Raw genomic sequence first — 12,868 nt, 5'->3', positions numbered from 1 at the left:
TAGTAATAGGTGACTCTATAGTCAGGCACACTGACGTCCCACTCACTAGGCTGAATAAGGAGAAGGTTACTGTTAGCTGCCTGTTGGGTGCCAGGATCCGCTACATAACACAAGCACTCAGGTCACTCCAGAACAAGTACAAATATGACTCTGTCATTGTCCATGTTGGTGTGAATTACCTGAGCAGTACCTCCCTGGACTACATGAAAAGAGACATGGAGGAGCTCTCTGATCACGTAGCCCAGGCCGGTATGACCCTGACCCTGAGTTGCATCCTGCTCTCACCAAGAATGATACCACGGTATAGGGAAAAAAATTATCAATTTCAACAATTGGTTAAGCTTTTGGTGTCATGCAAAGGGGATCCAGTGTCTGTCAGCCTGGGATGACATGCGTGACAAGCCACGCTGCTTCACTAGAGACGGCTCGCACCTGTCACCCTTAGGCTTTTGAATACTGGCCAAGGATCTTGCCACCCCCATAGTGCCTTTTTTAGGCAAGGCTCAAAAGACAAACCCAGTGCCATAAATAGCACAAGTAACAAAAACTGAGGGTAATGCTGCTCAATACCAGAAGTCTAAACCTCAAAATGCATGTACTCGAGGCACTCCTCAGTATGGAGAAAATCAATATATGTGCAGTAACAGAAACCTGTTTTAAGTCTCCAGAGAGCACCCCAGCACTACCATACATTTCAGCCACAAAACCTGGACCAAAATACAAAAGGCGGGGGAGTATACATATTCATCAAGAATACCCACACCTGAGGTTAGTGTCACAGCACGATGCTTCAGAGATCATCCACGTGCAACTAACAACGGGCAAAACTGCTATTCAAATTATAGCTTGCTAAAGATCACCCACCATGTTCCAGGACCCCCACTCCACATTCCTGGAAACACTGGGAAACATAAAGGTCCTACCAAACACCCTGATATTAGGTGATTTCAATTACCCAAACATTAACTGGGACAGCTATTCAATTACAAACTCCCTTGCCCAACATTTCCTAGAATTTATAAACTCAAACACCCTGGATCAACTGGTCAACACCCCCACCAGAGTTGACAACATATTGGACTTGGCCAACACCAACATGGGTGACTGGTGTTCCACACCGGAGGGCAAACCACCGCTGGTTAGATCTGACCATAAACTAATCACTCTGGATATCCACATTCCGCCACCACCCCCGATCAAAGAAACTAATGTGAAAAACTTTTCAAAAGCAAACTTCACATTACTTAAGACCGAGGTGGAAAGTTTCAAAGCCCCCATGCTAAAGGATAAAGCTGTCCAAGCTGCAAAATCCTTTACTAATGCACTCTACGGGCACGTACAAGAATGCATGGATCGTGCTATCCCAAACAAAACCAAGACTCACTCCTCCAAGAAAAGGAAACCAGTCTGGTGGACCCCTGCCATAAACAAGCTATACAATAGAAGGAGGAAACTAGTACAGAAAAGAGTAAAATCTCAAGAAAGGAAGACATCCCTGATCACTATCAGCAAGAAACTATGTTCCCTCATAAAATCATCCAAGGCTAGCTTCGAAAGAAAAATTGCCATGGACTCCAAAGATAACCAGAAGGCATTCTTTAGCTATGTCAAGAATCTAAGTGGCAATTCTCAGATCTGCTCAGAGTAAGTGCAGAATGGCACAAAATACACTGAACCGACCGATATAGCCAACATCCTGACAAACTTCACCCCCCCTCTCACCCCCAAAAGGGCCCATAACTATACCAGAAAAATGTAGTGCCCCTGAAATCACAGACACTCGGGTTAAAACAGCCCTCTCCAAAGCCAAAAACACCATCAATGGGACCAGAAGGTATCCCAGGCTGCATCCTACATGAGCTCAAAGATGAACTAACCCCTCACCTAAACACAGCTTAAACTGTTTAAACTCAGCCTCTACACAGGCTACATGCCCACAGAGTGGTGCACAGCAAAGGTTATTCCGCTCCACAAAGGTGGAGCCACAATGGACCCCGGGAACTATCGCCCTATAAGCCTGACTAGCTTGGTCTGCAAAGCTATGAAGTGCATCATGATGGATCTCCTTAACAGAGACATTGGAAACCTCTAAACACTGGACCCTACCCAGTTCGACTTTGTTAAGGGCAGATCATGCCTCCTAAACCTGGTGGACTTCTTTGAAACAGTTACCAAGGCTATAGACGAGGGAAAAGTGGTCCACACAGCCTACCTATACCTCGCAAAGGCCTTTGACACCATTGCCCACGCAGGTATTATAGACAAGCTCACCAGCCTGAACATAAATCCCTACGTCACGAGATGGGTTGCCAACTGGCTCACGGACAGAACCCAAATGGTAAGAGTTGCAGGAGCTAGGTCTGACTATAAACCGGTTACTAGTAGCATTCCCCTGGGCTCAGTCCTAGGACCCCTCCTGTTCTGCATATACTTCTCAGAGGTACAGGCAAGCACAGGAGGACTATGGCTGACCAAGTTCACAGACGACTGCAAACTAGGGGCTATAATTGACTCTCCGACTGACACAGACATCCTCCAAAAGGGTCTCACTGAGACAGATACCTGGTGTCAAAACCATGGCCTCAAGCTAAATGCCAAAAATTGCATAGTCATCCCCTTTGGAAAAAGCAAAGTACCCACAAACTACCACATAGGTAGTAGCCCCCTAAATATGGAAGACATAATAAGGGATCTGGGGACCCAAGTAGATAGTAACCTCTTCTTTGATAATCACATTGCCAAAGTGGTTAGAAAATCCTTCTATGTGGCCCACCTAATTACAAAAGGGTTTGCATCCAGATCAAATGAGGTCACTGGGCCCCTCTATGCATCACTCATCAGACCCATCATAGAGTACAATGCCCCATTGGGGATGTACCTTACAAGACACCTGCAACAACTGGAAAGACCACAGAAGTTCCTCACCAAGAAGATCACTGGCCTCAAGCAGATGCCCTATGCAGCTTGACTGAAGAAACTCCAGCTGTACTCGGTTGCATACCGCCTACTCAGAGGTGATCTCTGCCTGACATACAAGGCCATGTCCAACCCAGAATTGATGGACATGCTCCACCCAAAGAAAACCATATCCCCTCGAGCCACACGCTCCAGGGATCTAAACCTCACCACAACAACAAATAGGACGTGCTGGAGGGATAGATTCCTGTCCCAGAGACTTCCCATGCTCAAGAACAAGATTCCAATCTACATTAGGCAGAGCTCCTCGCTAACCCTCTTCAAGAGAAACCTTGATGAGTGGATGGGAATAAGAAAGTTTACCCCAGGGATCACTTCAATGGCTCTGCTGGACAAAGGCACAGGGAACTAATCTAAGGGGGCGGCGAAAGCCAACACATTATGGCTAGGCTTATAAATGCCTTCAGGCAGATAGCCAAGTACTTACCTATGAACCTATGAGGTATGTGTAGGTGTGGTTTGATAACGCAGTGCATGTTAAGTGGTTATGTATAAATTTTATTCATTTTGTTAGTACACCAACAACCCAGATTTGGATGTTGGCCAACTATAACAATTCAACATAATGCATTTTGCTGTTTTGGCCATTCGTAGAGCATGTGGTTTGATGATTTAGTGTCATTGAGTAAGTATTCGACGGAAATAACTTTTGCGCAAGTAATATAGACACAAATCAAAACACTGCTTTATTCCAAAAAGAAACTGGATTAGCGCCTTTGTTCTAATATTTAAAAATTTCATCAGATAAAATAGTTTTTCTTAGGCAACACTTCATATACAAAATTCAAACACACAGTAAATGGTCACATGATAGCTGAGCTTTTCTTAAAGATTACATTTAAAGGGACAGATACTTAAAAACACAACCCTGTTAACAAAAAACATTTTCTAAAAAGCATACTGTAACAGCATTATAAAGCTGTATTCACACATACATAGTAACCCGATCCTAAAACATACAAAATTATAAAAATATATGAAAATATTTAAACATGACAAACTTTCAGCATTGAAATGGAGCTGCCAATACAGCTTTCTATTTTCAAGTAAAAGGGTCCAACCTCCCACCCCCACCCCTGGGTTCATTTTTTTCAAGTATGCTGAACTTAAACTGGTGTCCAGGAAATTCTTGCACATGAAAGTGCACTAGTTTCTTTATTTTTCTTGATGTCATATATTCATACAACCTTTCCTTCAATTTCCTTTCAGTTTTGCCTATGTAGAACTCCAAATATCTTTGGCAGAGAGCAACATAACCCACACCTGTGATATCACAATTAAAGTTTCCTGCTACATTGAATATATATGAATTAATAGAAAAATATTCACCCTCAAATATATGTTTGCAATATGAACATCTTCCACATTTCCCCATATATGTCCTTTTAATGTTATTAATGACCTTTGAAAAATCATCAAGAATATTTTTTAAGTTTTTACCACTTTTGTAAACAACAATTGTTTTTTCACTAATCTTGGATATAATCTGTCTATCTTCCTTCAATATAGACCAATTCTTTTCAAGAACAAAAAGCAAAACTGAAAAGAAATTGAAGGAAAGGGTGTATGAATACCTATATGACAAGAAAAATAAATAAATTAGTGTACATTTGAAGCATGTGCAAGAATTTCCCAGACACCAGTTTAAGCTCAGCATACCTGAAAAAGTGGCCCCAGGGGTGGGGTGGGGGGGGGTGAGGTCTTGGTCCCTATAACTTGAAAAGAGGGAGCTGTAATGGCAGCTCCATTTTAATAATGGAAGTTTACCAGGTTTAAATGACCAAACCTCAATTGCCTGCTTACTAAAACTATACATATACCTATACATATTTTTTCACATATTTTTATTATTATTTTTTATGTTTTTGGATTTAATTACTATCTATATGTGCACATAGGTTTATAATGTTGTAAAATATGCCTTTAGAAAATGTATTTGTTACAGGGTTATTTTTTAAAGTCCCTGCCACTTTAAATCTAAGCTTTAAGAAGGGCTCAGCTGCCATGTGACTGTTTACTGTGTGTTGGAATTTTGTATATAAAGCTCTGACTAAGAAAATGTATTTTATCTAATGACATTTTAAAATATTACAGCAAAAGCACTAATCCAGTTTCTTTTTGGAATAAAGCTGTGTTTGGATTTATCCTGCTGCCTTTATGTTGGTTTACAAAAGAGCTGTGTTTGCGTCTATCCTGCTGCCCTTGCATTGGTTATGTAAAATTTTAATTAGTGGAATACTGCAGGGTTCATAGGTTCATAGGTGCCTAATGGGCCTGGAGCCTTTACAAGCCTATCCCATAGGATTACCCTGGCATCGTGCCACCCAACCTTAGTTCCCAGTGCCTCTGTTGAGTAGAGCCACTGGAGTGATCCCCAGGATGAATTTTCTATTTCCCAAACACTCATCATGATTTCTCTTGAAGAGGGCCAGTGAGGTACTCCACTTGACATGTATGGGAAGTCTATTCCATAGCATGGGCAGTCTCTGGGTTATGAACCTGACCCTCCAGCTTGCTCTATTGATTGTGGTAATGAGGCTGAGGTCTCTGGACCATGTAGTGTGGAAGGATTGGGATTTCTTCAAATGTAGCATTTCTAACAGAGCTGGATCAGACATGGCTTTGTAAGTCAAGCAGAGATCGCCTCTAAGTAGGAGATATGAGACAGAGAATAGTTGGAGTTTTTTGAGTCTGTCCATATAAGACAAGTGTTTAAGACCTAGGATCCTCTTTGTGTGGTACATTTGCAGCCTCTCCAGTTGTTGCAGGTCTCTAGTGAGGTACATGCCGAATGGGGCATTCTACTTGATGACTGGCCTAATGAGGGAAGTGTAGAGGGAGACAATGACCTCTTTCTTCCTGGATGCAAAACCTTTAGTAATGAGATGTGCCACATAGAAGGACTTTCTGACCACAGTGGCAATGTGGTGATCAAAAGAGAGGTTGATGTCAACCTGTGTTCCCAGATTTCTTAAGATGCCTTCTGTGTTCATTGGACTACCATCAATGTGGTAATTCATGGGAACCAGGTATTTTCCCAAAGGGGATGATGACACATTTTTTTTGGCATTGAGCTTAAGGCGATGGTTCTGATACTAGTCGTTGGTCTCAGTGAAGCCTTTCTGTAGGATGTCAGCATCACTTGTGGAGGTTATAGCTCCCAACTTGCAATCGTCTGCAAACTTTGTCAGCCAGAGTCCATTTGTGTTGGCCTGGATTTCAGAGAAGTAGATAACAAACAGGAAGAGGACCCAGGACCGAACCCTGTGGGATTCCACTTGTGAATGGTTGGCAGTCTGACTTAGAGTCAGCTACTTTCACACTCTGAGCCAGTTTGCAACCCACCTAGTGATATAGGGGTTGATGCCTAGCTTAGTGAGTTTTTCTATGATTAATGAGTGGGGAGTGGTATCAAAGGCCTTGGCCAGGTTAAGGTAGGCTGTATCAACCACCTTGCCTTCATCCACAGCTCTGGTGACTGACTCAAAGAAGTTGACCAGGTTGAGCAGGCATGATCTACACTTCACAAAACCAAACTGTGTGTAATCCAGAGTTTGGCAATTTCCTATATCCTTGTTTATTAGGTCCATGATGAAGCATTCCATAGCTTTGCATATCAGACTTGTCAGGCTAATGGGGTGATAGTTCCCAGGGTCTGTAATAACTCCTCCTTTGTGGAGAGGGATGACTATAGCAGTGCACCATTTAGTAGGGACAGAGCCTGAGGTGAGGTCGTGACTGAACAGGGCACACAGCTGAGGTGGCAGTTCACTCTGTAGTTTGTGTAGAACACAGCCATGGATATTGTCAGGTCCCATAGAAACTTTATTCTTGGCCTTGAACACTGCTGTTTTAACCTGTGCAGCAGAAATACTGGGTGCCTGGCAATCTACTGGTATTGTGATTGGTCCTTTGGGGTGGGAGAGGGGTAACGTTGGCACTGAATCTGTCGGCCAGTATATAGGCAATTTCTGTTGGCTCAGTATAGGAGGTCCATTGTGCAACAATTCTGAGCAAATCTGGGTATTGCCATGGAGATTCTTTACATAACTGTAGAAGGTTTTATGGTTGTCTTTACGATCTGCTGCAATTCTGTTTTCATAGCTATATTTAGAGGATTTGATGAGGGATCTCAACTATGAGGCTGATAAGGGAGTTTTTCCTGTCTTAAGACTTCACCTTATTTCGCATCAGTTTCCTCCTTCGGTTGTAGAGTTTGTTTATGGCAGGGGACCACCAGATTGGCTTACTTTTTTTGGAGGAGAGTGTCTTGGTTCTATTGGGTATAGCGAGATCCATGCATTTGTGTACATGTTTTTTTACAGGGCATTAGTATATGATTCGGCGGTCATGCAGCTGTTCTCCAATTGCATGGGTGTTGTGAAGTTATCCACCTCTCTTTTTAGAAGCCCAAAGTAAGCTTTGAAGAAGTTTTTCATGGCTGTTACCTTTGCGGGGTGGGGGGTAGGAAGAATTTCCAAGGTGATTAGTTTGTGGTCAGATCTAACCACAGAGGGGTTAACTATTGGTATAGAGCAAAAGTCTCCTATGTTAGTAATGACCAGGTCAAGGATGTTGCTACCTCTAATAGGAGTAAGAACGAGCTGGTCCCAGGCATTGGAATTAATGAATTCCAGGAAATGTTGGGCAAGTGTATTGGTACATGAGTAATTTTCCCAGTTAATGGAGGGGTAGTTGAAGTCACCCAGTATGAGAGTGTTAGGTTAGACCCTAATATTCTCCAGGGTGCTTAGGAATGTGGAGTGTGAGTCTTGAGCCATGGTTGGGGACCTATAGTAGGCTATGACCTGAATCGCTGTCTTACCCAATGTTAGTTGCACATGAAGTATCTCTGATGCATTATGTTGGGATACCAATCTAGAGTTGTGCGCATCCTTTATGAATATGGAAACACCGCCGCCTTTGGAGCTTTGGTCCAAGTTCTGGGGCCAAAAGATGTGGAATAAGTTATAACCTGGTAGTCCAGGGTTGCTTTCTGCTGCCTTGAACCAGGTCTCTATTACAGCACAAATGTCGATGCTCTCCATTTTAAGGACTGCTCGAGCAAATACATTTTGAGATTTAGACTTCTAGCGTTGAGTAGTATGACCCTCAGATTGCATTTGTTTGTAGCTGTTATGGTGGTGATTTGGTCTTTGGAACACCACCTAGAAAAGGCACTATAGGGGTGGCAAGAGCCTTGCCCAGTATCTGGAAGCCCAGGGGTGACAGATGCAGGTCATCTCTGGAAAAGCATCAAGGTCTGTCAATCATGTCATTCCAGGCAGACAGGCAGACAGATACTGGATCCCCTCAGTGCTTGGTTGTCTCATGTTTGCCACTGGTCTTGTAGACATCTAAACCATTACAACAGAAGTGTGTCTAACAAAGTTTGCTTATGACTGCAAGCTTAGCACTGGAAGTTCAACCTTTGATACCAAACAACTCCTGCAAGGGAAGGAATATGCCCACATTTGATGAACTGAAAATAGTCTGAAGCTAAAAGAAAAAAGTAGCATAGAAATATTTGGCAAAAAAGTTACTTCCAGTTCATATATTATGAATTGCAGTCCTCTTCAGATAGATACTGTCACAAGAGATCTGACTATTCATATGGGCAGGGCTTTCGCATTTAGTCTTTATGCTTACAGCACAGCAAGGAAGCCATTCTATGCAGCCCAGTTAATTTCCAAGGGAACATCTTCAATATCCAAATAAGTAATCCTGCTTTCCTGTACTATTCATTTATGAGTCTCTCATTGACAACAGCACCATTTTAGCATGTACGAATGCAGGCATATTGCTCATCCACAAAAGGCCCCAAAGATTTCTAACCAAAAAAATTGAAGGCCTTAAATCCTTCAACTTTACTGTTAAGTTAGCATGGCTTTCATTTTACTCATTAGCTTACCGGTTGCTCTGAGATATCCAGTGTCTTGCTGTCTGAGTCATGTTATACAAGTGCAGAAAAATACTAGCATTGTGCATGGTACAAATATTACAGCACACTCAGGAATACTAAGGCAGTAACTATTTGGGCACAATCCTCACAACATTCATAGCTGTATATTGGTACCATGCATAGCCCCCTTGTGTTTCATTGCCCTCACACACTCACATATCTATACAGATATGTAGATATCCATGTGAGCATGTGTGCATGCACGCGCACACGCACACATGCACGCACATATAGATGTATCATTTTGTATAATGAATCAGCATACTTCTGAGTGAAGGAAGGAAAGTAAAATATGTAGATAGACACTTGCAGACATGGGGATAGCATGTACAATCAATACAGAAAGTGATTAGAGGTCAGAATTAAACATTAGTCCCCAGAGCCTGTTTGCCAAAATATTAACTATACGTTGCTGTAAGTATTTTGCTAAGAGTGCCCTTGCCCATGGTGGACTAATAGTAACTACAGCTGACATCAGCCAAGGATTGATGTTGTTTTAACGTAATACACATTGTTGTTTTCAGTTTTAGACAGATAGAGATAACCTGCTTTAAAGATCTGGTTTACACAGGTCTTCATATGTTTGAATGAACTATTATTATATAACACTGAGTATTTTACAGTTGTCAGAAAGCTTTGCATCAGAATTATTTTCCTGTGTGTTATTCATACATTAGAAGGTTCATGGAGCTTTTTCTTGCTTTCTTTCATTTTCTTTTTTTTTTTGTTAACTTCAATTTGGGCTCCAGCATTTTCTGACCACTTCACCCCCAAATCCTGTGTTTGACTGACCATATTGTAAGGACAGGACCAATGGACAAGTGTATACTGTTTAAAAACATACTGCAGTGAGAAAGCACATTACATCTGAGGATCGAATCTGTACTAGTGCAGGTTATTTTGAAGTCCTTAAACCCCTAAATCCATCAGAACTGTACCTCTTGTCAGGCTGCTCATTGAAATGCAACTTAGGGTTATTGGGAAGTGGGTACTTAATAATGGCATGTGAAGTGTGGGAATTTGTCTCATATATATGTTTGCTTTTCTGTCGTATCTGTGATATAAGTGGCGAGATCTGCTTAGTAGTATTATGTGATTCATTATGTGTGAATAAGGGAAATTGACAATGCACATGTAAAAGGTGTGCTAAAAAGGAAGGCTACATTCAAAAGCATAGAGAAATATCGTATGTTTAATTTACTTCAAGGATTCTCTGACAGACAAAGCCATTTGTAACCTGCTTATCTGGCAATTTAAATGAATATCTTATTAGCAGCACTAAAACAAGATATTTATGATTATTTATTCTGCACTGACTTTGTTTAACTTATATAAGTGGTAAGAAATAAGCATCTGAATACAGATTACTATAAACTACAAGTGGCATACATCTGAATACAGAATACTTCCAGATTCACAGAGGCGAGCATATAGCTATAGAATACACGGACAGTATTTATATGTTATGATTCAAAGATCAGGACATTTTTCAATGCCATTTTTACTGATTTTTACTGATTTATTTTCAAAGAAGTAACCCAAAACAAAATTTTGATGAGGCTGATTATGTAGTACACTTAGCATTCCCAGAACTTGTGCTGCAGCTTATGTCTGGGAAACCTTTCCATAGCTTATACCTCACAATTCCCAGTCCTCCTCCAAAACACATGCTATTGGCCAGATCCCTGAAATCTATACCTTACCTGTGCATATTTTTTTCTACAATTTTTGACTTATGTACAGATGCGTATGTTACAGTATCTAACTTATGTGGGTTTAGTGCAGAAGATTAAGTGTGTGAGTTCTTTATGAGCTTCATCCCATAGTCTGGAGTTTGAGCACTCCTATTCATTTTATGTGACATGTCAGTGGCTCAAACGGTGGTGCATATACCTTTGGACATGAAGAAATAGAAGGTCATGGGTTGTATTTCCATAAGAGGTACTTAGGTTCATTCTTTTATGAATCTTTACAAATTTATATAACTGGCTAGATAACTACAAATTTATATTAATGCAAATTAACTTCTGTCCATAGGAAACTGATCTGCCCTTATTATTACTAGAGTGATGTGGCGAAACTTCTTCACAGTTTTATAGCCATATTAATATAAAGCTATGACTTTAAATCAGTTAGATGTGCATCTCAGTTCAGAATTGTAAGATGATCATCTTTATCAATACAAAGGTTTACTGTTGTTAAGGCAATTGTTTTGGATATTCCAGTCCTGCAGAAACAGGACATCCTTTCCTAATGCTGTATCCCAGATGAAACTTCAGTAGGAACGATATGCTTCCAATTGTACATAAGTCATTTTAACAGTGATGACAAACCACTCACATATTTATTACTCTGAATGGATAATTTCATAATACTCTGCGAAAAACTTTTTTGATATCCAGCCCCAGTGCTAATATGGGCAAAGCATTTTGCTTGTATTTAGACAGAATGCCTGGGTATACTCGATAATACCCTTGACTTGATGGCCAGGCATAAATCTGGCCTGGTAACTTCGGGTGACCTTGATAACTGCTGCCTCCACCTGCTACATATTCATATATATCTTACAATCTTCATTCATCAAGGAAATGGGCCTATAATTTTGCCAGATGAGGAATATTATATGTTTTTTAAGTGCATGGTGATCACAATATATTTCCATGAAGCAATTGTCTGACTGTAACTTTCTGGAAAGTTTAGAACTACAGGATGTTAAGTTCTTTGGTTAAACCCAACTTTCCACATAGCCTTGCCTGTTATAAGGATTTTATTCATCACTTCCTATTCTTATATGCAGTAGTTATATTTCAAGAAATAGCTGCATTTAAAATGAATTGGAGAAAAGCCAGTCTCTTCTTATCTTAAAGCATTGCTGTTTTTGCTACATTTTCATCTACTATTTATGATTATTTTTTTTAATTATTTTGTACTATTGAGTAATTGTACAATGAGTCAGTGATTGCCAAAGCTAAACTCCGACTTAATGATTGGAATAGCAAGTATAAAGTCCTGGTGAATGAAATTCACAAATCAATGTGGCTCAATTAATATCTGTGAGTACTGTGTTAGTTTTTGAGAAATTTGATACTGACAAGTAGACAATGTTATTTATGAATCAGTTATATTAAACTACATTTTACATCTGAGAAATTTCAAACCCAAATATATGCTTCTGCTTTGACTACTCATTATTTTATTTTATTAACTAACTGATAAATGTTAATAAATGTGTTTGCATTAACCACACAATATTGTGCTCTACGTATTGCATACAATTTCAGACCTGGTTCATAACTATCTTAGAAAGTGGAATGTGGATTGTGACTCACAGACATTGGTGCAATAAATACATAGAATTCAGTCATCGATGATGAAAGGACATAATGATTGATTTGAAGCTGAAAGGATTCAAGTCTGGCATGCAACCAAAACAATCAAAGCAGATTAATCTGTATATATTACTGTGGCATTGTTGGCTGCAGTAACTGAAAATGATTCTACTGCATTGATTTTTTTATAAATACATTTGTTCTATTTTAGTCGTTTTTCAGTATATGACTCAGCATGTGGTGTTCAGGGTTATATAGCTGGCCCAGGTTTAGCTAAGTATTTTACCAAGCTGTAGTTTGTGCTGTTCTGTAGTGATGCACTGTCTACATAATACAAGGCATGGTAGTATTTTAAAAGCACATTTATGATCGAATAAACTGTGAAACATGTTTGTTTACTATATAGTCTTTCTAGACATTTATTGCAACACATTTAGGAAATGGATTTAAATTAAAAGTAAAGACTTATCTTTTTGATGAAAATAATAATTATATGATTATTAAAAATGGCCATATGTAATAGTAATTGCAAATTGACTGGAAAAATGTATGCAGTAGCAAGTACTTAGCTGTATTAACAGAAGTGTTTCAAACTGTATAG

The sequence above is a fragment of the Protopterus annectens genome, chromosome 8.part1 (assembly GCF_019279795.1).
Source record: "Protopterus annectens isolate FY-2018-M chromosome 8.part1, PAN1.0, whole genome shotgun sequence".
In the NCBI taxonomy this organism is placed as follows: domain Eukaryota; kingdom Metazoa; phylum Chordata; order Ceratodontiformes; family Protopteridae; genus Protopterus; species Protopterus annectens.
The sequence above is the reverse complement of the archived record's forward strand: the minus strand, read 5'-3'. Positions refer to the sequence as shown.